The sequence below is a fragment of the Hemicordylus capensis genome, chromosome 5 (genome assembly GCF_027244095.1).
Source record: "Hemicordylus capensis ecotype Gifberg chromosome 5, rHemCap1.1.pri, whole genome shotgun sequence".
Lineage (NCBI taxonomy): Eukaryota > Metazoa > Chordata > Lepidosauria > Squamata > Cordylidae > Hemicordylus > Hemicordylus capensis.
The window spans coordinates 78,784,282-78,808,253 of NC_069661.1; the positions used below are offsets into that span (position 1 = coordinate 78,784,282).

General features: G+C 42.1%; 2 long non-coding RNA genes across 4 annotated transcripts in view; one reads left to right on the plus strand and one right to left on the minus strand.

Annotated features, from left to right (window-relative positions):
* The window catches only part of LOC128326373 (uncharacterized), a 77,952-nt gene extending 62,220 nt beyond the window's left edge, over nucleotides 1-15,732 (plus strand). For all 3 annotated transcript variants that reach the window (XR_008308008.1, XR_008308007.1, XR_008308006.1), the window contains 2 exons: nucleotides 13,325-13,483; nucleotides 15,085-15,732. This is a non-coding gene — a long non-coding RNA (uncharacterized LOC128326373). The remainder of the gene's footprint in view (nucleotides 1-13,324; nucleotides 13,484-15,084) is intronic.
* Nucleotides 1-18,827, minus strand: part of LOC128326376 (uncharacterized) — a 43,736-nt gene extending 24,909 nt beyond the window's left edge. The window contains exons 1-2 of the long non-coding RNA XR_008308013.1: nucleotides 18,718-18,827; nucleotides 10,793-10,927 (exon numbers count right to left, since the gene is read on the minus strand). This is a non-coding gene — a long non-coding RNA (uncharacterized LOC128326376). The remainder of the gene's footprint in view (nucleotides 1-10,792; nucleotides 10,928-18,717) is intronic.
* Nucleotides 18,828-23,972: the final 5,145 nt, after the last annotated feature.

Consider the following 23,972-nt stretch of genomic DNA (forward strand, 5'->3'; position numbering starts at 1 on the left):
CTGAGCTAGATAGGCCAATGGTCTGACTCAGTATATGGCAGCTTCCTATGTTCCTATGATATAGGTGTTTCCCATAGTCTGGGAAACATACCAGCGGAGATTCAAACCGGCAACCTCTGGCTTGCTAGTCAAGTCATTCCCACACTGTGCTAGTAGGTGGCTGGTCTTGTGAGAGCAAGCATGAATTATCTCCTTTGCTAAGCAGGGTCCCCCTGGTTTGCATTTGAATGGGAGTCTACATGTGAGCACTGGAAGATATTCCCCTTATGAGATGGGGCTGCTCTCGGAAGAGCATCTGAAGCCCCAAGTTGCCTCCCTGGCAACATCTCCAAGATAGGGCTGAGAGAGACTCCTGCCTGTAAACTTGGAGGATCCGCTGCCAGTCTGAGTAGACAATTCTGAGCTAGATGGACCAATGTTTTGACTCAGCGGAGGCAGCTGGTGCAGGTGCTGCCAGGGGGAGGGCGGCGAGAGACACCTTTAACTGTAAATTCATAGGTGTTTACTTCTCCTCCTGCCACACCTGAAAGCTGTTCAGAGCAGTGGTGCACCTCCCAGCACCCACTGTGGCGGACGAATGGCTCCACCATTTAGCTGGTGGGAGCCAGGCAGGCAAATGGCTTCCACACATGTGCGGAGGCCAGCTGAGTGGCGGAGCCAATCCTCCACCGCAGCAGGTGCTGGGAGGCGTGCCGCTACTCTGAACAGCTTTCAGGTGCACCAGGAGGAGAGGTAAGCACCTACTGAGCCAATTTTGGAAGGGCGGTATACAAATTGAATGAATGAATGAATGAATGAATGAATGACAGTTAAAGGTGCCTCTCGCGCTCTCCCTCTGGGGCAGCGCCCACACTGGCGGCGGCTGTGACTCGGTATATGGCAGCTTCCTACGTTCACATGCTGCTAGCGCAAACAACTTGCATTACTGCAAGGATATCACATTGACCGTTCCACTAAGTCGGGAGCTTGTGTTCCAGACTAATGTTGCATTGGCACCAGCTGTGGTGCGGCTCCAGCTGTGGAGCCTCTTCCTAAGTCCATCTACGTTGTAGGGCATGATGCAAAGCTATCCACTCTCCTTGTTGCTCAAGCACATCAAATCAAGCCAATATCTTAGATAGGTTCAGTGCATCAATGTGGGGGAGCGGGGAGTGTTACCTGGGAGAAGCAGGCTCCCTTCCTACATGGGAATGGCCTCTCTTCCTGGCAGCTGCAGCAGCAGTGCTTTAAAATGGAACCTTTTGCTCCCTCTGGAATTACCCCACAATGCTCAGAGAAAGGAAGCAATAACATGACATTGAGTCCTTTTTCATGTGCCTTACCAGAGGTAGGGGTGGGCGGATGGCTGCTCCCTATAGTTACAGGGATCAGCCTTTCCTCCCCCCACTCCTTCAAGTAATCACTGAGGAAAAAATGCAATGTCATGACATTGATTCCTTACCCAGGGCATTATGGGGTTATTCTGCTGCAGCTGCCCAGAAGGCAACTGGTTTCTGTGTAGAAGATTGTATGGTCTATGAATAAATAAAGTTTATTCTGTTCTATTCTATGTAGAAGACAGAAGAGAGTCCGCTTCTTAATTTCAAGTAAGCCTCCATACACCCTACTGATACATACGATACAATATGATACTGTAATGTATTGAATTGTATCTTTTTATGAGATAATTTCTTCATTGGATGATATACAACCCAAAACTATCTGATAAATTAGATATAGATTAGATTAATTAGATATATCTGAAGTGATTTTTATAAGACCAAACTGGGCCTTGTGCTATTCATTGGATGACATGATGAGGAAAATTACTCAAAGTAATCCAATTTAACTACAATTAAATTTGAGTAATTTTCCTCATCAGTTCAGCCACTATAATTAGGCTTCCACTATATTTACCAAAATATTAAAATTTTGGTCCCAGTACTAATAGCGCAGTGGGGAAGTAACTTGTCTAGGGAGCAAGAGGTTCCTGGTTCGAATCCATGCTAGTATGTTTCCCATACTATGGGAAACACCTATAGGAAGATGCTGAAAGGCATCATCTCATACTGCGTGGGAGGAGGCAATGGTAAACCCCTCCTGTATTCTACCAAAGAAAACCACAGGGCTCTGTGGGCGCCAGGAGTCGACACCGACTCGATGGCACAACTTTACCTTTATTTTACTGTAAAAGTTAAGCACTTTTCATTGGCATTGTAAGTACATACTTGGTATTAAAATTCCCTGTATCTCAAATATGCTAATTAGTGCCAGCTCTGTTCTCTGTGAAAGTGAAAGGAGAGATGAGGAAAATAATCTGTGATATAGTCACAATCACATAATGTTAAACGTTCAAATATTAAATTACATATTTAATAGCAACTTTAAACATTTGACAGTTGCCACAGATTTCTGAGCTCCCCAAAGCCCCCTGAGTCATTTTTTTCTCTCCAATGACAATAATTAATCTCACCCCCAGACTGCACAGCCTAACATTTTTTAATGAGCTTGTTAAGTGTGCTTACCTATCCTTGTTAACTCTGGGGTGGGAGAGTTTTATAGGAACTTGGAGCAGATGCTGGCAAGACAGATCTAACGTGTGGTCGTCTAATCAGAAATACTGTGCTATGAAATATTAAAGATAAAATAGTGGCCTTGAATTTTTTTTTTCTTCAGCCAGCACAGAGGCCATTATAGCTACTCCTTTTTGCTGCAGAAAAGAAAACTTAGATCTTTAATGCCATGTAATGGTGTAAATTATTAGTGGTTTCACATTTTCATGTGACTGAGGCAACAACAGTAAGCTCATAAACAAGATACCACTAATTATACAGAGGAGAAGTCATAAAGTCACCAGTGGATGCATGCTTTCTATTTGTGGACACATCATTAAAATGTTCAGACTTGCTATCAAATTCTACATTTAATACTAGACCCAACAGCATTAAACCCTCCCAACAAGAAAATCAGATTGGTTAATGATCCCTTTTTGTCACACAAGTTTTATATGTCTGCTGTTGAAGCAGATGTAGGATTTTCTGTTTCTGGACAGCTTTATTGCTGGATGCTTAAAATAATTTTTATCTGTGCTACTAAGGATGGATATATATATATATATATATATAGAGAGAGAGAGAGAGAGAGAGAGAGAGAGAGAGAGAGAGAGATGAATGACTAAAGACTTTTCAACATCCTGACATGCAGGTAGACATATATTCAGCACATATCCATGTTTTACTTTTTAATTTGTTCCCACATATGTTATCTAATTGGATGGATGGATGGGTGGATTTATTTATTTATTTATTTTCCTGCTTGTGTTGAGGATATATGCAGGTGTAGTTAGATACATACAAGGCAGCTTCACACAATTGCCACTAAGTCAGTAAGCCAGAAAACAGCGTTTCCCAGTGAGTGTGTACCATTGGCAGGCTTCCTGTGTGAACCACCAACCACCGACAAGTCAGTAAGCTCCCACACCAGGTTACCCAGATCAGCCCAAGGTATGCAACAACAACAACAACAACATAAGGGTTTGCACAAAATCGCTTTTTACCAATTTGGTTTGAATCTGAACCAGATGCAAACTGGATCAGACTGGCTCGCCACTGCCCCAGCCTCCAAACCAGGCCTCTAGCTCAGTTCAAATTCTAACTGGCTTGCCCAGTTTGAAGCCCCTACTGAGCAGTAAAAAGGGTTAAAAGAGTTACTTACTGTGGCTGCAGCAGCTGCGGGGGTATCCCCTGTCCCTCGTCAGCTTCCCCATGAGTCTCCAGGGCTGGTCCAGAACTTCTTTGGCCCATTTTGGCCTTTGGCACATTTTGGGCCTCTGCGTGTGCATGGAGGCCATTTGTGTGACCTGGGCAATGCAAATGGCCTGTGCTCATCCATAGCATTTAAAATCCCTTTAAATGGCATGGCATGCCAGTGCTTCACCAGTCAGCAATGGCGGCACCACCTTCCAAAGGGCCCTGCACCTAAACTGTTCCTTACAAGCACGATTTGTGGGCAGGGGGGCTTTGGGGAGGAATATTTTCCTGTTACTAAGGAAAGGGAAGGGAACATGAAGACTTCCTAAGAGGGGATATGTATATGAGGGAGGGCAAAGGATCCTGGGGGGTCTGTGACCAAGGATGCTGTTGCGAGGGTTTTCACCCTGTCAAAGCAGTCCATGCAAACCAAACAACATTCCTGCTCCCCTGGTATCTTGCTGCTGGCAGACTAGTACTCTCAGGAGAAGTCCAGTCTACTGGGGAAGACCATGGGGCTGTAAGCCCTAGTTCTCCTGTCGGACTGCACGCTTATGAGTTGAGCTAACCCAGCAACGGGGGCCCTGCTTGAATGGGATCCTCAACTCTCCATGGTAAAACATAGAACAGAAGCACTGCAAACCACCCCACTTTCCCTGTGAAGCCTTGCACACACCCAAAGTTGATTTGGCTGCTCCATGTGTTAGAGCCTGACTACATGTGTGGATGGGTGCATGGATGGATCGTTAAACCCATTCAAAATTCCCGGGTTCAGTCCAGAAGTGTGCAGTATGCAGATCTGCCGGTGTGGGGAAATGCGGGAGAGGGGAGCCCTGATTTCCAGGGACCCCAGAAGAGTGGGTTCACCATTTCAGGCCACAAGCAAGGGTGCACTTGCCCACATGAATGGACAGGCTGCAGGGGGCAAGCTTTGCCAGCTACTTGGCGGCGGTCGCCAAGACAGGGAGAGCAGTCACTGGGGTACCTGTCCCCGTGGTTTTCCTCCATACAGCAACCTGGCTCCATATAGAGCCCAAATGGCCTGACTCTCACAAGAGAGTAATCTGTGAGAGAAGTAAATAATTGCTTTTAAATGTTCTGTTTTAAGTGGTTTTAAACGGTTTCTAAATTTGTTTTTATTGTTTTAAGCTGATTGTTTTAAATAATTGTTAGTTTTTGTTCTGTTGTGTACTGCCCAGTGCCTTTGGGTGGGGTGGTATAAAAATGTAATAAACAAACAAACAAACAAAGGGCTTGTTTTGTTGTCAGACATTTTTAGCAATTTTGCTCAGCAATTCTCTCCCCACCCCTCTGATGGTTCTTCTTATGAGTTGTGAGGGGGTATCCCCATGACCTGGAACTCTCTTGAATAAGTCCCTAGTCTGCCCCTAGTGGTGCTCTTACCCCTGGACTCTGGGGCCAAAGTCCAGGGCCTCCACACCCCCTGGGGGCCCCCAAATCTTCCTTAGTCTGTCCTGGGTGGTGTGGTTGCCACTGGCCCGCATTGTGCTGGGCGGCTAAGTGTGATTGTGACCTGTGCCAAGTCCTTTAGAGACAGAGCAGGGACTGGGGAAAGAAAAATGTGGGATTGGAATGTCTTTGGCAAGGCAAACCACAGGTTGCTTTCGGTCTGAAACCATGGTTTCATCAATTCAGATGTAATGGAGTTTCAACCTCTGCCCTATTTAACTCTGGTTTTGTGTTACATCTGAATTTGGCAAAAGTATACCGCTGAATAGCAGTTGCAGGAGAGCAACAGCAGGAGAGGAAGTGTGCCTTCAACTCCTACTTGTGGGCTTCCCAGATAGGATTGGACTGGACAGACCTAGACTTGTCCTGCTTTACATCTGGTGTAAGTTTTACCTTAAATCAAGCAACACCGTCACCTCAATTTCACAGCCAAGCTTCCGAGAAATATAGAGGCTTATCTTTTGCTAGTGGTATTCAGTCTGGAGCTAGCAAAAGTTCAGGACTACATGCTGTGTCTTCTGTCAAGAGGAGGGTAAGAGAGGAATATTAGATTTCTGCTTCACAGGCATGAATCTTCTGCAGCCATGTGAAATGCAATATAATACACATGCCTACAAGCTAGGCTCACTTTATTATTTTTATTTCCCTGACTGCAATTCTTTGTTGTGTAACCTGCCCCTTTAATGCATAAGAGACTTACTGAAGTTTTATCTAGTAATGGTGGTAGCTATTCATTCTTTGGTTATTTGAGTGTAAATTAAGTAGAGATGTGCACGAAATGGATTTTTTTGAATCAGTTTGAATTTGAATAGATTTCCAAAAATTCGGTTGGAATCTGAATCAAATCCAAATCTGTCCCAAAAATTCAAATTGAATTTAAATCAAATTCAAATCAATTCAACCCTATTTTGGCACCTTTTTTAACCAATCAGGGGGCCTGAATGGTTTTTTAAAAGGTGCCAAATGGCTCTCGAATCAAATCCAAATCAAATTTCAAAAATTTGATGCAAATCCAAATTTAACTGCCCTTTTAAGGGATGATTTGATTTGAATTTGAATCAATTTGCACATCCCTAGAATTAAGCCCAAGTGATAAAGCTGGAACAACTACATAACCATATAATATGATTTTAAAAACACCCCCCTGGGTGTATAAGTTGCACTAGGAGAGGGGTAAGGACTCTTCAGAGCTAGGGATGTGCAAACAGGTTCGATGTTCGATGTGTTCAACGTCGAACCTGTTTGGTTCGAAGGTTTGGGGTCAAACCAAACAATCCTCTATTCGGTCTGACCCTGGACCAAACACCCACGACTGTTCGAGAGTTCACGGACCTGTTTTTAAAAAAATAGAAATTAAAAAAACTTTTTTTAACCTTACCCCCTTCAGGGGAGTTGATGGAGGTGCGGGGGGGTCAGCGGAGGTTCCTCCTCCCCCCACTGGCCTCCCTTGCAGCCCAAACTGGCCCATTCGGCCAGCTCTTCTGCCTATTCAGCTCTTCCCCCTCCGGCGCGGTGGCCATTTTGGAGGCTGCCGCACCTGCGCAATTGGCCTCTGCATGGCCTGGGTCATGCAGAGGTCAATTGCAGGTGTGGTGTGCTCCAAAATGGCTGCCACACCAGAGGAGGAAGGGCCAAACGGGCTGAAGAGCCGGCCAAACAGATCGGTTTGGGTTGCAAGGGAAGCCAGCAGGGAGAGGGGGAACCTCTGTGGACACCACCACCCCTGCTGCCTCCAACAACTCCCCTGAAGGGGGTAAGGTTAAAAAAAAAATTTTATTTATTTATTTATTTATTTATTTATTTAAAAGGTCCGCAAACCGCTCCCCGAATCGAACCAAACAGGGGAGGGGGGTCGAAGGGGTGCCAGACCGAACTGGCCCGGTCTGGTTCAAGTCCAGTTCAGACTCAAACCAAACCGGGTCAGCCGGTTCCATGCACACGCCTATTCATAGCACCTTCAGGATATCGCCATAAGCCTGGTTCTCACAAACAGTAATGTAGCAGTGAACTTATTTCTAGACTTTATCTCATCAAGATGGGCGCTGATACGATCAAATGTTTCTTCCTACAAAATAATTCCTTACTCATAGAAAACCAGCAGGTCTGAGAGAATGCTAGTAACCTATCCACCTCACTTTTAGTTTTCCTATGTGCAGGCAATCTTGTTGTATGGAGGAACAGTGGATTATGTGAGCCCACACTGGTCTAAAGTAGAACTAAGAAGCAGATTTACCTTCTTATCTACTTTTAATGAGAATACCACTCCCTTCCCTTCCCTTCATCACATCTGGGGGTTGGGGTGGTGTTGCATCTGAAAGGGAAGAGGCAGGCTGTGTTGGGCAGGCCAGGGGACAGCTGCACACAGTCTCATGCTGACTGTGCAATCTGGTGGCGGCAGCAGCAGCAACAACAACAACTACTATATAGTAACATTTCTGCCCCCAATGGTGCAGGTAACAGCACTTGGCGCGCACACACACACTTATGCAGGACTAGCCAGTCACCTTATGTGATAAATCAGAATGTTTTCCTCTTATCTGGATTGGAAAAGCGATTGTGCTTTTTCTTCTTTAAAAAATTATTCTTCACTGTGGCACTGAAAGGGTTTGGTTAATGGTTATGGGGTGGTGCCTATAAATTGCATAATCTCTTGGTCACAATAGCAAGATGGTGCAGAAAGAAAATGAAGGACAAGTCATTCTTGATCATAATTGATGAAGAGGGGATTTTTCACGAATCATTCTCAAAAGGCCTCTGAATAGAATTCCTTTGGAGTTTGCCTGCCTCACCCACATAGAGACCTGGATCTGGGAATTTGGGTCCAACACAGACACCTATGTGTAAGTGGGAGCAATTAAACAACTGCTTCTGGACTTGGAGCTTGGGTAGCTCTCTGAAGAGATGGGGTAGGCAGATGTTGTCTTGGGCCAAGCTACATGTGCTGTAGCTGAGTTCATATACTGCAGGTCTCCGATAAAATAGTTGTGGCCTGAGTTTCAGGGATCTGCACAAAATGGATTTTGTGTTTTGTTTTGAGCTCGAAACTAAATGCAAAACAGCAAAAACATTTGGTCGAAACAGCAGTCAAATTGGCTGTTTCAACAGAACAACTCAAAATGTTTCAAGTATTTCAGACATAGGAGCAATGGAGAAATGTGAAACACCTCATTGTACCCTTTGGGTAGCTCCTAGGGACACCAATGTGGGTTGTGTAGTAGGGCATGATGGGTGCTACCTATACCCAACTCACAAAAGAAATGGGCAAACAGGTGGATTTGGGGAAAATGTTAAACATTTGTTTAAAATTGCCCACTTGCCCATTTTTTGTGGGTTAGGTGGTGGGTTAGGTGGTAGGTAGCACTCATCATGCCCTACCATGCAACCTACTTTGGTGTCCCTAGGAGCTACCCATGAGGAACAGTCTGGTGTTATGTGTTTCCCCATTGTTTCCTATGGCCAGAACAAGCTGCACTCATGGAGTGCAATGCATTTTGCCACCCTGCCCTGAAAAACACTGCAGAAGCACACAGTAAAAGAAAATCTGTCCCTCCCAACACAGAACACGCATTTCAAATACAGTCCAAATGGCTAAAAAAGAATCATTTAGCCAGAATCCACTGCCAGCCACAGTGCCTGTGCTACTGTAACTTCATTGGCACAAGTTGCTCTCTCATACACAATTATGACTCCTTACTTCCTAACATTGCAACAGCTTCCACAGCAGCACCCTTAGCAGCAAGCGGGGTTATAAGTTCAACTAGCGCAACTTCAGCCACATTTTGACTGAGTACACCTACAATGCAGATAGCAGAGCAGACCAGAACACTGAGTGATGCACAAGTTAGTCTCAAAGACAGACATGGAGGCCATCACAGCAATCACCAAGAAATACTACACACACACATAGGAGCCCATTTCTCATCACAAAATTATCTCATGAACAAAACAAACCATAGCTCAAGGCAGGCACCCAGGTTCTGCCTTTGTCAAACTGAGGTCCAGAAAAACCCCAGATAATTATTGCATCAATAGCACAGCATATTATACTCAATGCTGAGAAAAGAAAACCACAAAATCAAAACTTCCCTCCACCTCTCCTGATGTATCCTCTTCAAGAGAGGCATAAGGGCTCTCTCTGCATCCAAGTCCCTTTGAATAGGGTTGTGCAAACAGGTTCGATGTCGAGCCGATTTGGTTCGACTGTTTGGGGTTGAAACGAACCACCCCGTTCGGTCTGATCCCGGACCAAACACCCCTGAATGTTTGGGGGGTTCACAAGCATCATTTTGCAAAAATGTGTGCAGGTGTGTGGCCTCCATAATGGCAGCCGGGTGAAGACCAAAAACCTGCTAAAGAGTGGCCGAACCAGCTAAGGGGGTCATTTCGAAGGCCGGCGGGGTAGGGAGAACCTCCGCGGACTCCCCCGCCGCCTCCAGGAACTCCCTCGAGGGGAGTAAAAAGTTTTTTTTTTTAGTATTTTTTAAAAAACAAAATGAAGGTCACAACCCCACCGGACCAGACCGAAGCGGGCGGGGGGGGCGGTTGAGGGGGTGCCAGACTGAACTGGCCTGGTTGGGTTTGAGGCTGGTTTGGCTTCGAACTGAACTGGCCAGCCGGTTCCGCACACATCCCTACCTTTCAATACATTTTGAAATTCTCTCCTTTTGTCTTCTCCCCTCCCTCCTCCCTCCCTCCAGCCAATGGGGACACAGTTGCCTATGGCAACACTTGATTTGTATAACTGTTTAACTGATTTCAAGGTTTAAAATGTGTTTTTTAGGGAGTTTCATTGTATTTTAACTTTTGTAAAATGCCTTGGGATGCCTTATGAAAGGCAGTATAAAAATTGAACAATCAATCAATCAATCAATCAAAGCCAACCAATAAGCAAGGAGATTGCAAGCCAATCAGAAGCCAGTGCTAGAAAACCAATCAGCAAGATGCTCAAAATGTTTCAATCGAAATAGCCCCCCCGCCTGAGCTCGAAATAGGCCCTTTAGTGAGTATTTTGTTTCAAGCTCTGAACACTCGAAATGACCCATTTCGAGTCAAAATGTTCTGCACATCCTTACTGAGTTTACCACTTGAACATGTCTCCTTTCTTTATTTCTGGTGAGCTAGAAATAAAGGCCTCAGTCAGATAACCTTCTATAAGGGTGGACGTTTCCCTTTCAGGCTAACTGAGCAAAGAGACACCTTTTAGTGGTGATTTTATTAAATTTAGCAGGGGGAGAGTAACTGGCCCTATCCAACTCCAGCACATCATCTCTTCAGTGGCTGTTGCTGGTATCTGCCTTGTGCTTCTTTTTAGATTGTGAGCCCTTTGGGGACAGGGAACCATCTCAATTATGTATTATTTATTTTTCTATTTAAACCGCTTTGAGAACTTTGGTTGAAGAGCAGTATATAAATATTTGTCGTCATCATCATCGGGAGAACAGCAGTGGGTTTGAGACATGTACATGTGAATAAAGCACGCTTAGCATCTTTGGCTGTCAAATAAAGATATAAATACATGTTGTTTTGGAGAAAGAAAGCCATTTTGTGGAATTTCATAGGAAGACAGAGAAAATATATCACATTATACATATCACCTCTCCAAAGGTCTTGTTTCAGAAGTGCTACCATGAATCTTCACTCCATCACTCAGTCCATTTATAGTTGCTGCTGGGGTACAGCCACTGATTTTAGGAGAACTTACTTCCATCTAAATGGCCTTTAGATCACAGCTAGAGGGTGAACAAACAATATGCACAGAAAACACGTTTTAAGTTTTTAAAAGGTGTGCTGTCATGGCTAAGATGTGAATAAAGAATCAATACGTTCATGGTTCAAATCCTATGTCAGTTACAAAACTCACTAGGTGGCCATACATTAAATAATATTTTCTCTGATAGACTTTTTAAAAAATACCCTATATAGTCTATAGTTATCAGACAAGGGTAATTTCACTTTCCAGTGCATTTATCTTCCCTCCCAGCAATTCTCTTTTTAATGGCTAGAATCCGCTAATAATTTACACTGGAGTAACCCAACTGACATCTAGGCCTAAAATAAATGGTTTGGGAATTGCAGCCGAAATCTGTTACTGTGAAATAACAGCTTTGCCATTTTCTCTCTCACTGGCACTTCTAAGTTTTTGATAGATGAATAACACAATAGTATAAGTTTCAGGCTTTTGTTCACTTTTTTAACTTGTTAAAAGAGATCTATCTGTTCTATAATCATTATGCTTCTCCACAAATATCAGGCATATAGTTCTCTACCTCTACGCACTCATATGCTTGTGTACCTATGCTATTACAAACATATCATCATCACTCATTCATCCAGATTCATCCTTTGATTTAATGATTCACATAAGGGCTTAAAAAAAAACCCACCATAAAAATTCTCAGTGTTTTCCTGGTTACTAAAACATCTGCTCATAGGAAGAGAGAAAAATCATCTTTGATTTTATTTTATTGCAGGATGCATACTTAGTTGCTAGCCTGACTAACGCCAAGATGCTGGCGTAGCTGTGGACCTTGCCCCTTTTTGTAGTTAACCAGTGAAAAAGCCGCGTCTGCTTATTCTCAGGCATTAGCGCTACTAAAAGAATAAGACATCAGAGGCCTGTGAACGAGAAGCTCTTTTAAAACACACAAAGCCTTCGCTCCTGAATCTACCTTAACCAGTTTAGGGAAAGAACTTTTGGCACCAAGCCTGCCTTCGGTGAAAGACTGATAATGATCACGAAAGACATTCTGTGGGCTCCTGCTTCACTCACTTCAAAGGCCTTCTCTCTTAATCAACATTAAATCATCATTTTGCCTCGCATACGGGGACAGCTGTACATAATCTATTTGTTTTAAAACAGATTATGTCTAGTTTTCCCTGCTAGAATATATACTCCATGGATTTTTTCTTTTTTCTTTATTTTTTTTAAAAAAACCTTATAACTAGTTTAGCTAGTAAAAGCCTCAAACCATCTGTAGGTTCTGAGTACCTTTCCAGGATCTGGCCGTTATTTATTTTCTCGCTATCACAGTGATGAGAATGATCTTCAAAGCATTCTCACCAGCACAAGAAAGTTGCCATGAACAAGGCTCACCCAAACCAGAACGCCTTGTGGACTGGAGCCCAGGAATTCAATCTTAGGTTTTAAAATGTGGTTCTCATTAGCATGGGCACTTTTGAAACTCCTTCTCTCTACCTTGACCAGTTGCAGGAAGATTTTTGTTTGTTTGTTTGCTTGCTTGCTTGCTTCTCTCTGACTACAAATCATAAGATGAATTTGAGATCATCTGCTCTGTCGTGATAGTCATGACTGACTCATGGGGAGCAGTTACTAATTCCAGGACAGCCAGATGACATTTTATTACCCAATTAAAATAAAAAATAGATTAAAAGATAACGGTTAAATAATTAGTGCAAAGCCCTCAATATCAACTAAACTTCCTTTCCCCAGATCAGTCTTAAAGATATATTGCTTTCTAAGAGCTGTCACTTTGTTTAGTAGAATAAAGGACATGATGACCCTCCAGTGACCCATTTTTAGGACCTCACAACATTCTGATCCATATGCCACACTGTCTCCTTTGCCATTATTTATAGTGGGCCAATTTATACAATCACCAGAATCAAACAGTAGAACTGTTACTGGACTGAACCATTTATGGGAGGGGTGTGTGTGTGGGATTCCCCTACATATACAAAATAAGCATGTCAAAATGAAAAAAAATACTAGGCTAAATTCTTCCCTCTGGCATGCTATTTTTTTCTGTTTGAAAGAGTCTACATTGCACCCATGACTGCTGCCGCTGTGAAAATCTGTTGGTGTGCAGTGCTGTGCTGCATGAAACAGACAATGGCCTCTCACAAAAATGGTAAATTTCACTTTCCTACTCCTCAGTACAGGGGGTATATATCTATTAGCCCTTTTCAACCTTTCCACATTTTCTTTTGATTCCTCTCTATATCTTACTGTAGTGACCCCCCTCCCCCCACCTTCTGTATCATATTCCTCACTATCTGTTCTTTGGTTATCGCTGGATGAGCTGGATTTCTTTTTAATAAAATGTCCTTTTTGGTCAGTTTTCTATACTGTCTTGTTTCTAATCGACCCCCTTTCACCCTTTTTTCAGTATCCAAAATGGCCAATATGTGCATAGCATTGCCACCTTATCAACCTATTCTCGGAGAGTCCAACAGAAGGTTCTGTCCCATGAGCAAAACAAAGGTGCCTCCACATGCAGCAGTACACAAAGCAGAGCTGTCCCATGGAGATCTTGTCATAGAGGCAGGTTGGTTCATCAAGAGGTTCTTGAGATATCTTGAAACTCAGTGGTTTAGAGTTGTTGCAGATGAATGGCTTGCTGTGCAGAGGCAGCCATCCTGATAGCATTTTAAAGCAACTGCCATATTGTTGTTCCTGTGTGCATCAGCTCATAAATCTCAAAGTTTTACCACTGAATAAGTTCTTCTCATTCCTACTTACTGAGATTGAAATAAACAACACTGCTCCTTTTATAAAACAATAAGCCAGTTCACATGAGCAGCCCTATCCAGGCTTGCTGCTCGTGTGAAGTGCTGGGATTTACCCAGGCATGGAGTATGCGGTTTTTTTACCCAGATATGGAGTTGTGTGTATGCTCGGGCTGCACACAGCCTGACCAGAGACAGAACCAGGTGACTAGAGTGCCTGACTCATGGGGGAATCCCTCAATGCACAGTGCTCATTGCATGGTGCATTGTGGGATATCTAGAGGCTGGGATGCATTTTCCCAGCTTCCAGAACATTGAATGGCTTGTGGCAGCGCCAGTCATGTGGGCACACAAGCTGCATGGCTGGGATCGCTGCTGGATCAACTGGGGAGAAGGTAGAAGCTCTCCTGCCTCCCCCCACCCTCCCCAACCCAAAAGATGGTCGTGTGAATGACCTTAATATTTTGTAGCAGCTTTGGTGGCTTGAACTGGGTTTCTTTTAGCATTTAATATTTGGAGTTTGTTCATTTCTCACTAAGAAATCATGCTGGCAAATAATGAAAATGTTGACCAAATGAGAACAAAAACTGAAAAGGCAACATCAGCTTTTTATTGTCATGCAAACATAGCTATAAAAGAAAATGAGGTAGTATCCTAAAAAGTATATAAGCCACTAGTGTAATAAGAGGAGGTTCAGCTGATTTCCATGCTCAACAGAGGTGAGACGGGATAACATACAGGAAAAGACCTTCTTGGTGGTGGCACCTGGATTCTAATCCTTACCCCTGGAAAATTCAGTTGAAATTTTTTTCTACCTTCCATAGGAAGGGGAAATACTACTTTCCCAATGAGTTTCTTAGGACTGCCATATAGAAAAGAAGACATTTCTCCTGTACCTTTGATAGATGCACAGACAAAGGAATTTCAGCAGGTGCAACTTTTCTTCCTTCTACATGTCAAGCTGAACCTGCTGAAATTCCAGCTTCTGTGTTTCTTAAAGATACAGGAGACTGTCCTGTTTTCCATATGGCAGTTCTAGTTTTGCCTGGCATATTGCTTTTGGTTTGGGCTCCACTGGGTAAATTGGTTGCTACTGATCTGCTCTGATGATGTTTGTATTGTTCGTTTCTGTAATTGGTTTTATGTTGTTTTTATTGGACAGCATCCAGACAAACTCTGCCTTTGCATTAGAACATTTTGCAAGCATTGTATTTCCTAATTCCCAATTTCTCCTATAGCCCCTAATGTAAGCCCCTGAGGGGCCCCCAGCCATCTGAGACCTATTCTCATGGGGTACTGAGGCAAAAAAGAGAAATGGAGAATTGGGGAGAATCTTGAACACACACATTTTAATGCAAGGACTTTGCTAGTCTGGATTCTTCCCCCACTGAGATAATCTAGGATTTCATTGTGCTTATAGGTCATTCCGCATCTACTGCTAGCTATGCTGATGATAGAGCACTAGAGAAGATGAGAGGTTCAATTTACTGGCTTTGGTGCTGTTGCATTATAGATAACCTCAACCCAAGACTGATGCTGCGGAAGCCTTCTTTGCTATGCCATCTGCCCCTGCTGCAGCACACAAGTACCATACAAGAGCACTTATCTAGTATTAAGGGAATTGTTAGTATGTTTACGATGACTGTTAGCATCTAAATACCACTGCTGGGACAGAAGAACAGGACGCAAAGTTTAAACAAATCAGTGGCCATCATCCAACTGAGACCATTGAAATAAATGAAACCAGTTTGTCATGACTAACTTAAGTCCCATTAATGTCAATGGGACTTAGATACGACTTAGTGTAGATGCTGACCATATTTTTAAAATTGCAATAATACTGACCCTTTAAATTTTTTCCCCATGTAGAAGATGTGAAGTGAGTTTATCAGCATATGTAGGTGTCTACTCCTGCAAGGAAACGTAAAAACTTGTGAAAGATTTCCAAGCTGTATAATTTATAGATCAAGGGGAAAAAATCCTCCATTTATTTGTTTATTTTTTATTCATTTATCATCATGGAATGAAGACGTTTGCATGTGAGCCAGAAATTAAAGTGAATATTTTATATATGAATGAAACTGGAAAATATGTTCATACGTTTGAATCACTCCATCTGTTTCTGTTGTTCAAAGGCAACTCATCAAACAGTTCTGCTCAATCCACATTCACTACAGCTTCTCACTGCTGTATAAATTGTTGACTTATGTTGCCGGGACTTTAGGAAGGTGAGTGATGGCCATAGTCTCAGCCTGCTTGTATAGAAATACGTCACTCCTTGATGATGCTTTTCCTCTGCAGACACAGGGTGCGATACTAACCACTTGTCAGGAAAATGCCAAAGCTTAACATATCCAATGTATGAAAGGATATGTGATCTTTGCCAAATATAACTCTCACTCATCCCTTAGACATCAGCTCACACTCTGTTTTGGATACTATTTTGAGAACTAGCATTTTAAACAGGTTCTCTTCCAGTATTAACATCTTGTAGCTTTCAGAGTTACAAATGTTTCCTGTTTTCTTATACTAGGGGGTGGTTGAGGGGGTGGGGGGTTGTTCTCATCGAGACCTCCATGTCCTTAGTTGCCAACTGCAGTTTGCCAAATGCTAGAGTGAAAAGGCCATATATTATTTACATATCTTGAGTGCACAGTTGATGAACGTCTCAACAAATTGTGCTTTAGGAGCAAATATTTGCTTTTTTGCCCTTTACAGTAGCTATAGTGCTGTCAGTGATGTTCCGTGTAGTATTGTTTGTGCTGGAACATGATTGGCTAATGCAGCATACTCACGGTCAGAAGGCATATGGTGGAATGATGCTACAATCCTCTCAGGGTCTTAACAGACAATGGTGCTTGTAATCAGCCAGTTCACATTTTGACACATTCTGGGGTTTGCACATTATTGAAAAATTTGCAGGGTTCTGGTACAAAGCCAAAGACCAAAACTGAACCCACTGACTCAGTACTCCCATGTGTACTTCCTGCTCTTTAAAATGATTTATTGGGAACCTTTTGGCATTCCTACTACTTCTTAGGCTAGTAGCCACTGCCAAATGAATATTTTTTTTTTCTGTAGTGGCCCTTAAACTCTGAACCCAGCTTCCCATTATAGTATTTCATGTCCAAAAGCTTGCCTTCTTTCAGAGTGCTATCAAGATATTCTTAGTTAAGCAGACACTGGTTAGTGTTTTGTTTTAGAGCTATGATTTTCCCCTTTGTCTGCTTTATTTATTTATTTTTACATTTATATCCTGTTCTTCCTCCCAGGAGCCCAGAGCGGTGTTCATGTTTATTGCCTCACAACAACCCTGTGAGGTAGGTCAGGTTGAGAGACAAGTGACTGGACCCGAGTCACCTAGTGAGTTTCATGGCTGAATGGGATTTAAACTCAGGTTTCCCCAGTTCTAGTCCAACACTCTCATCTCTACATCACATAACCCTGTGGCATGCTATTGGAGCTTTCTTGATTTTATATTGTATTTTATTTGTATTGTTGCCTCTTGCTTTGAGAATCTTGCCTTGAAAAATAAGTGCTCAGCTCTCCAAATAAACACATCTTACCGGAAGATGCTAAAAACAAAGCATGTGATTGATCAGCTGGCAATGGCCAATATTCACTACATAAATAGTCAGAAAGTGGTATAGAAATAGCTCTTTTATCCTTTGCATTGCTCAGTTTCCACTGCAGGGCCATACTGGACAGTATCTCTTTTTTGTGTCTCTTTTTTCAAAAGAGAAAAGATGACTGAATCTCCCACAAATATGTTCTCCAGTTGGTCATAATGTGGATCCTTTGAGATCTTTTGCCCCCCCCCACCCAGATGATCTAGGATTTCATTGTGCTTGTAGGTCATCCCACATCTACTGCTAGCTATGCTGACAACTGAGCGCTAGAGAAGATGAGAAGTTCAATGTCCCTGCTTTGGTGCTGTTGTGTTAGACATAACCTCAACCCAAGACTGATGCTCTGGAAACCTTCCTTGCTAGGCTGCCTGCCCCTGCTGCTGCAAATGAGTACCATACAAGGGAATTGGTAAAGGGGCCTGAGATAGGATTGTGGTTGGATCCTCTCTGCCTCTTTTCCCCACAGCTAGCATCCAGTATGACTTTTAGGTCAATGTAAATCAAACAAATAGCACACAAATGTGTGTGAGTGTGACAAGAACAGCATGGAATATTTGAAAATCTGGAGCAAAATCTGATTTTTATGCTCTGCTTGCTGAGCACAGAGTTCCACTGCAGCCATAGTTTGTTCCACTGTGGCTAAAGAAGATTAATCGGACCAGTCTTGTCATGGAATGGGCAGAACATCGAAAAATGTTCTGCATGATGTTTATTTTAAAAGTAAACTGATACAGGATTTGCTCAAGCTGAACATGAATCAGCACAGACTCCACAAACCTCCAAACCACCTAGTCTTGAGTAGCCCCATTCTCCTGGACTACTCCGTAGTGTTTCAAAATGCCATGCTTTGAGTTCATTTTGCTCTTCTCTTGTGAAGCCACTAACATTCTTACTATCTTATTTTCAATGCAAACTTCTTGGATCCTTTTCCAGTTTCAGTTTGTGACATTGCCCCAAATTCTGCTGTAATTGGGTGCCTCAGTTTTTATAGAAAGAGTTAGGGTAGGGAAAGAGTAGGACTCTTTCCAGCATATATTTCTTTAAAAGAAAAGAAAAGAGAAAGCCAAAAACCAGAGCTGAGTGTAAAACACTGGCAGTTCCTCAATCAGTTCTCAAATCAACTGTTTCAACACTGCTCCCCTGGACCCCAGTTTCGAGACAAATCTGTAAGAGTATTCAATACCTTTCCTTGGACAATAATTGTTATCACTTTTGTTCAGTTTGTCCATGTTATCCTTGGGACAACGCATCACTGACAGGCCAAAAGAAATATTTGCCATAATAAAGAAGCAGTAACTCTGGATTTGTTAATTACCTACATTGACGTAAATGGCACACTTCTATTGACTTCATTTCGGGCCAGTTCAGATGATACTTTTAAACATGTGCTCAGTATATCTGTGGTGTTTTTTTTTAATACTCACTTGGAAAACTGATTCAGATGAACGGACCAATGTGGGTAGAGTATTCTTCCAATCATGTGTTTAGAATGCTACTGTGCCTTCCTTTCACAGATGCAGGCCCATCACTCCCCTCTCTCTATGGTTCCCAGGCTTCCTTTGTTGTATTTCCTGCTTCAAACATGGCACCTTCCCATAGATATAAGTACATAAAATGATAGAGTCATGCAGTGATCAGCTGTTGAGATACAGTTCTATTTCAAAGAGCTTTGGCACCTTTGTCTTCTATGGAGACATGCTGATCTGTGTTGTATTCTGTCTAGTAATATTTTATTTTGTGTTGCAGAGAAGTTTGTCCCAATGAGGATCCTGTAGAGAGTGTGGGGGGTGGAGTCACAAAGGAAAAGGGAGGGAAAGGAGGAGAAGATGGAGTTGTTTCTGGATAAACCTTTAGTTAATCTACATTTCCTTGTGTGTATAAGGGAAACAGCTATAAAACAATCTGCCTGCTAGCTTAAATACACAGATTAAATGGGCATGTTTGGAGATCAGAGGGCACACCCCAGGCCCTTTGCTTTCTTTCCACGACTTTCCAGCACCCACTTACAGCCTCTTCACATCATTCTCCTTTCTGGGATCTGACCAAGCTGTGAGGTCAGGAGTGAAAGAACAAAATGGAGATGCTGCAAGAAGGTATGGAGGAGCTGTGGGGAAGCTAGACCACCAGGCAGGTTCCTTAGGGCATGGGGGGATCACCCCTAGTCTTCTCTTCCCCAACTTCCAGCACCCTACTTACAGCCTCCTTAAACCCCCCAGTTTTTCTCTCCTAGGAACCTACAGTGTTTTGACCAGAAAGACAGGTTAGGAGTGAAGGTCAGGATTGAAACAGGCCACAAGAGGAGTAGGGCAGGGGGCAGACCACGAGGCAGTTTCCTTAAGTGGATCTGCTTGGTCCCTTGCCTTCACTCCTGCACCTTCCAGAGCCCCACTTACAGCCTCTTCGGTCACTTCCCCCCACCCCTAGCATTTCTTCCTGCTGCGATCTGACAGAGCATTTTGCCCAGGAAGATCCATTGAGGTTGGAGAGAGGTGAAGGAGAATGCAAGAGAAGAGATCCCAAGAAAAGGTTGCATGGGGGCTGGGGGGGGGGGATTGATGAAAATGTTACTCAGGCAACTTTGACTATCCAACTGTTGTTGAACTACAATAAATAAATTGTGACTAGGGATGATGGCAGATGTAGTTCAACAACAGCTGGACAGCCAAGGTTGCCTACTTCTGCACACTCTAGAAAAAGTCAAAAATAAAATAACTGTAGGAGAACTCTCTAGAGAACCAAATAAGAAAGAAAAATGTGCCATAATAAAGAAGCAGTAACTCTGGATTTGTGAATAACCTCCATTGATGTCAATGGCACACTTCTGTTGACTTCATTTCATCAAGGTTCTTTCTTATTTATTTATTTATTTATTTACGCACACTTATATTCCGCTTTTCCTCCCAGGGTCACCCAGTGAGTTTCATGGTTGAATGGGGATTTGAACTTGGGTCTTCCCAGTCCTAGTCCAACACTCTAACCACTACACTATGCTAATAATTTATGAATTATTAGTCACAAATTCAAGAACAGGACAGAGCGGAAAGGGCTGAGCAGTTGTCTGGAGAAACTATGCAAAGGGCATCAGCCGTGCTTAGGTGAACAAAACCCACTAATTTGAACTGCCATTTCTAAGTGAAAAGGGGAAATTGTCAGAAAGATCATTTATCAGAGCTTGTGAGCCTGTATGTCTCACAAAGAAAATAATATGGAAATGGATATTGAAAAAGAAGGCAGGGGAGAGAAAGAACCAATCATAGACTTATGGCTTTTCCCTAAAACAGAAGTTCCCAACCTGTGGTACTCCAGAGGTTGCTGAACTACAACTCCCATCATCCCCAGCCACAATAAATTTTAGCTGGGGGCGATGAGAACTGTAGTACAGCGGCATCTGGAGTAGATGCCATTAGGAACCTGCCCTAAAATATCAACCAAGAACCAGGAATTAGATTGTATCAGAATGGGAGGGTCCTCATCAATATTGGGTGCTCACCAATATTTGCTGGGCACCAGCCTTTGACATGAGTTGTCTACCCATATAAGTGGCAGCATGTTTATGGTCTCTAGTAGTATTAGCAGAGTTTTCAAAGAAAAGACAGGAATTTCCATTTTCCATTTGTGGCTATCCACAAAAGGATCCTTCAGTATCTCTCCTCTTAGGACACAAGACTTTTATAAACAATGATTGGTGGTGGTAGTAGTAGAATGTTGTTTTACTGCTACTTTTAATTTTTTTACTTTTACTTTTAATGTTACTTTTACCTAAAAGAAAATATTTTCTACCAATTATTTTCTTGGAAATTACCTAACTAATAGGATAGCTTTCTTTCCTTATTTTATTCCAAGCTCATGAAACAGACAGAACAAGCCTTTCACCAATCCATTCTTTCATCTACTAACTGGTGTAGCCTGTGAGTACCTCCTGTAATTTCCCCCTCTCCTAAAATCATGTCAGTATCAGCCATAATCACCCATCAGCTAGAATGGGCAGGTAATCTTAGGTATGGGGGCTTCAAAATTACTGAAATTGGCAGTTTGGGTCACTCCATAGTTGTTTCTCAATGAAGACGGGATGTGTTTATTTTCCACTGGCAGGCAAGTACAGAAGTATGGAAGACTCATTCTTCATCGTTTCATGAGAAATAATATTTGTGTTGGTGACAGAACTGTAAAAATATGTAAAGCTAAAATGAGGAAAGTTAAGGAGACCTTTGAGTAATCCTAATTCCCTATCCTTTGCATAAGTTTTGGGCAGTATTTACAAATGTTAAATAAATAACATGTATAAATATGTGCATATTTTACCAGCCCTCATTTGGTTTGCAGCAATGATGCTAGAAAGAAAAAGCTGATGTATTTCCTCGAAACAGAAAATAAATATCAGAATCTTTAAAATAGTGTTGTGTAAGCCCCACTGAAATGAAGCAGGTTTTGGAGGCATGGAACTTTACTGCTTTGGCTAAGCTACAGGTTTTTTTCAAGTTACAGCAAAGGGACACGAAAAAAACACATTTATCCTTGAATACACAAGCTTGCTTTATGATTACATAACATACCCATAATTATACAGTATTGGCATTGCTTTTGCCTATTTGTATGTACTATTCCAATTTGGTAAAAGTTATACTTTTAAAAAGAAAAATCATGGTGATATATGTGTGTGCGTGTGTGTTTTGTCTCTTGTATCGGGTTTGAAATATGTATACATCTTTATATGCTTTTTGTATTAAATCATTCTTTTATACTTCAATTAAAAGGATTTTAAGACATGAAATTAAAGTTAGCTTGCTTTAAGAAGCTGTTTAGTGTTTCAGAGAGGTTTACTTTAACACCTGATGATCTTCAGGTGGGGTTTGCTACAGTTTCAGTCTTTGTGAAACTGCTTCAGTTTCACTTTGTGGCTTTATACATGGAAGTAGCTGATATCTAAGCAATTCTCAAATCTCCGGTTTCAGACAGCTTGACTATTGGACATAATACTGGTCCAATAGTTGAAAAAATAATATTTTTTGAAATAAGTATAATTCACCTCAAAGACTGAATAAATCTCTGCTGTATGCCATCTACAGCAGAGAACAGTACTGTAAAATATTAAACACATGGAGATAAAACTGCATTTTATCACAAATGCACAAATGTATTACAAATTACATGCTAACAAATCACTGAAAATGTCATGATAACAGATTCTCATGAAATCACATTTTAGACTTACAACACTTTTAAAATAACACAACTATTAGTTCTACTGCTAATTTCACATCATTTGCATACTGAAAATGTCCTTAGATGAAGCAAGGGTGGAAATGTACAGTTATTATCTGCCCCTCCCCTCCCAACTCAATACTTTTTTTTTTTTAAACAAAACGATGTTTTGGCTTTCCCTTGTATTTTTATAGAATTTTTAAAAAAATAAAAATTGGGGCACAATCTGCCCCATGTTATGAATGTTTACATCCAACAGATGTGCTTAATTTTCTGCCGCTGAGATGACTGGAAAGGCCTAAAAATTCGGAAGGCTTCTCTCCTATCTATACTGGGAATGCACCCCATTAAACAGAGTGCAACATACTTCAAAATAAACATTAAGATCAGACTGTAACCCTTTCTTGGTTTAAAAGTGTGATTTCCTTTATGCTGATCCAGTTGCTTTGCTTTGTTTACTGTTGATCAACAAGTTTAGGAGGATTACAATTGTATTTGAGAGGTTTCTGCTGCCACCTAGTGGCTGCCGTCTTCTTTGAGATGCAGTCTCAAAAGATTGCCTCTTCTTCATACTGCCAGAAGTTGGCCCAATGAAAGAAATTCATTTTCCCAGCTATGAGTGTGTCCACAAATGCTCTCTGGATTTGACACCATTTTCTCGTTCAGATATTATGGAGAATCAAGACATCATGAAACCATTGCAAACAAGTGTTTTCTGGTTTGTTCTTTTCCATTGCTGCACAGTTTTTACACATGTGCTATATTTTTGAAAATAAAGAAATTGGTGTTTTTTTTAAACCCACTGCATTCCTGTGTTTTATCTGTTATCCCATTTTTGATGGTTTTACTGTCCATAATCTGTTTAAGTGAGTGACAGTGCAATTTTATTATATTAGAATGTGTTTTTAGCTTGTTTGAATGCATTGTGTTAGCTGCTTTGGGACTGTCAGTGAAAAGTGGTCTATAAATAAATATATACAATCCATGTGACAGTTGTGACATTATTCAGCTTCATTTGTGGCACAATTCTTGCATGTGTTGTCTGGTTTAGAACTACTTTCTTACCTTCCGTAAAAGAGTGTTTCTTTCTAGCAGCATGGTTGGTGATGGTATCTACTTTCTATATCCTTCTGATTACATAATGTATTACCTGCCTCCGCTTCCACTACCTTTCATGTGATGTGACATCTCCTTCTGTTACAAGTCAGAGGGGCAATGATAGCCGAACACATTGCTTTGCCACCTCTACTCTTCTCTGTTGCGAGTGAGAACACTGCTTTGCCTGGCATCAGTTGCATGAAGGGAGAGAAAGTCAGAGGAGGCAGGGATAGGAGGAGGGATTTCTGCCCATAGAGTTGGGCTAGAGTGCTGCTGTCCATAAAGTTAGGTCGGCTAGAGTGGTACTGATGCTGGCTCTATGGTGCTGTCAGCTATAGCAGAAGTGAGCATGTGAGGGGAATGGGTTTAGGTCCCCCAC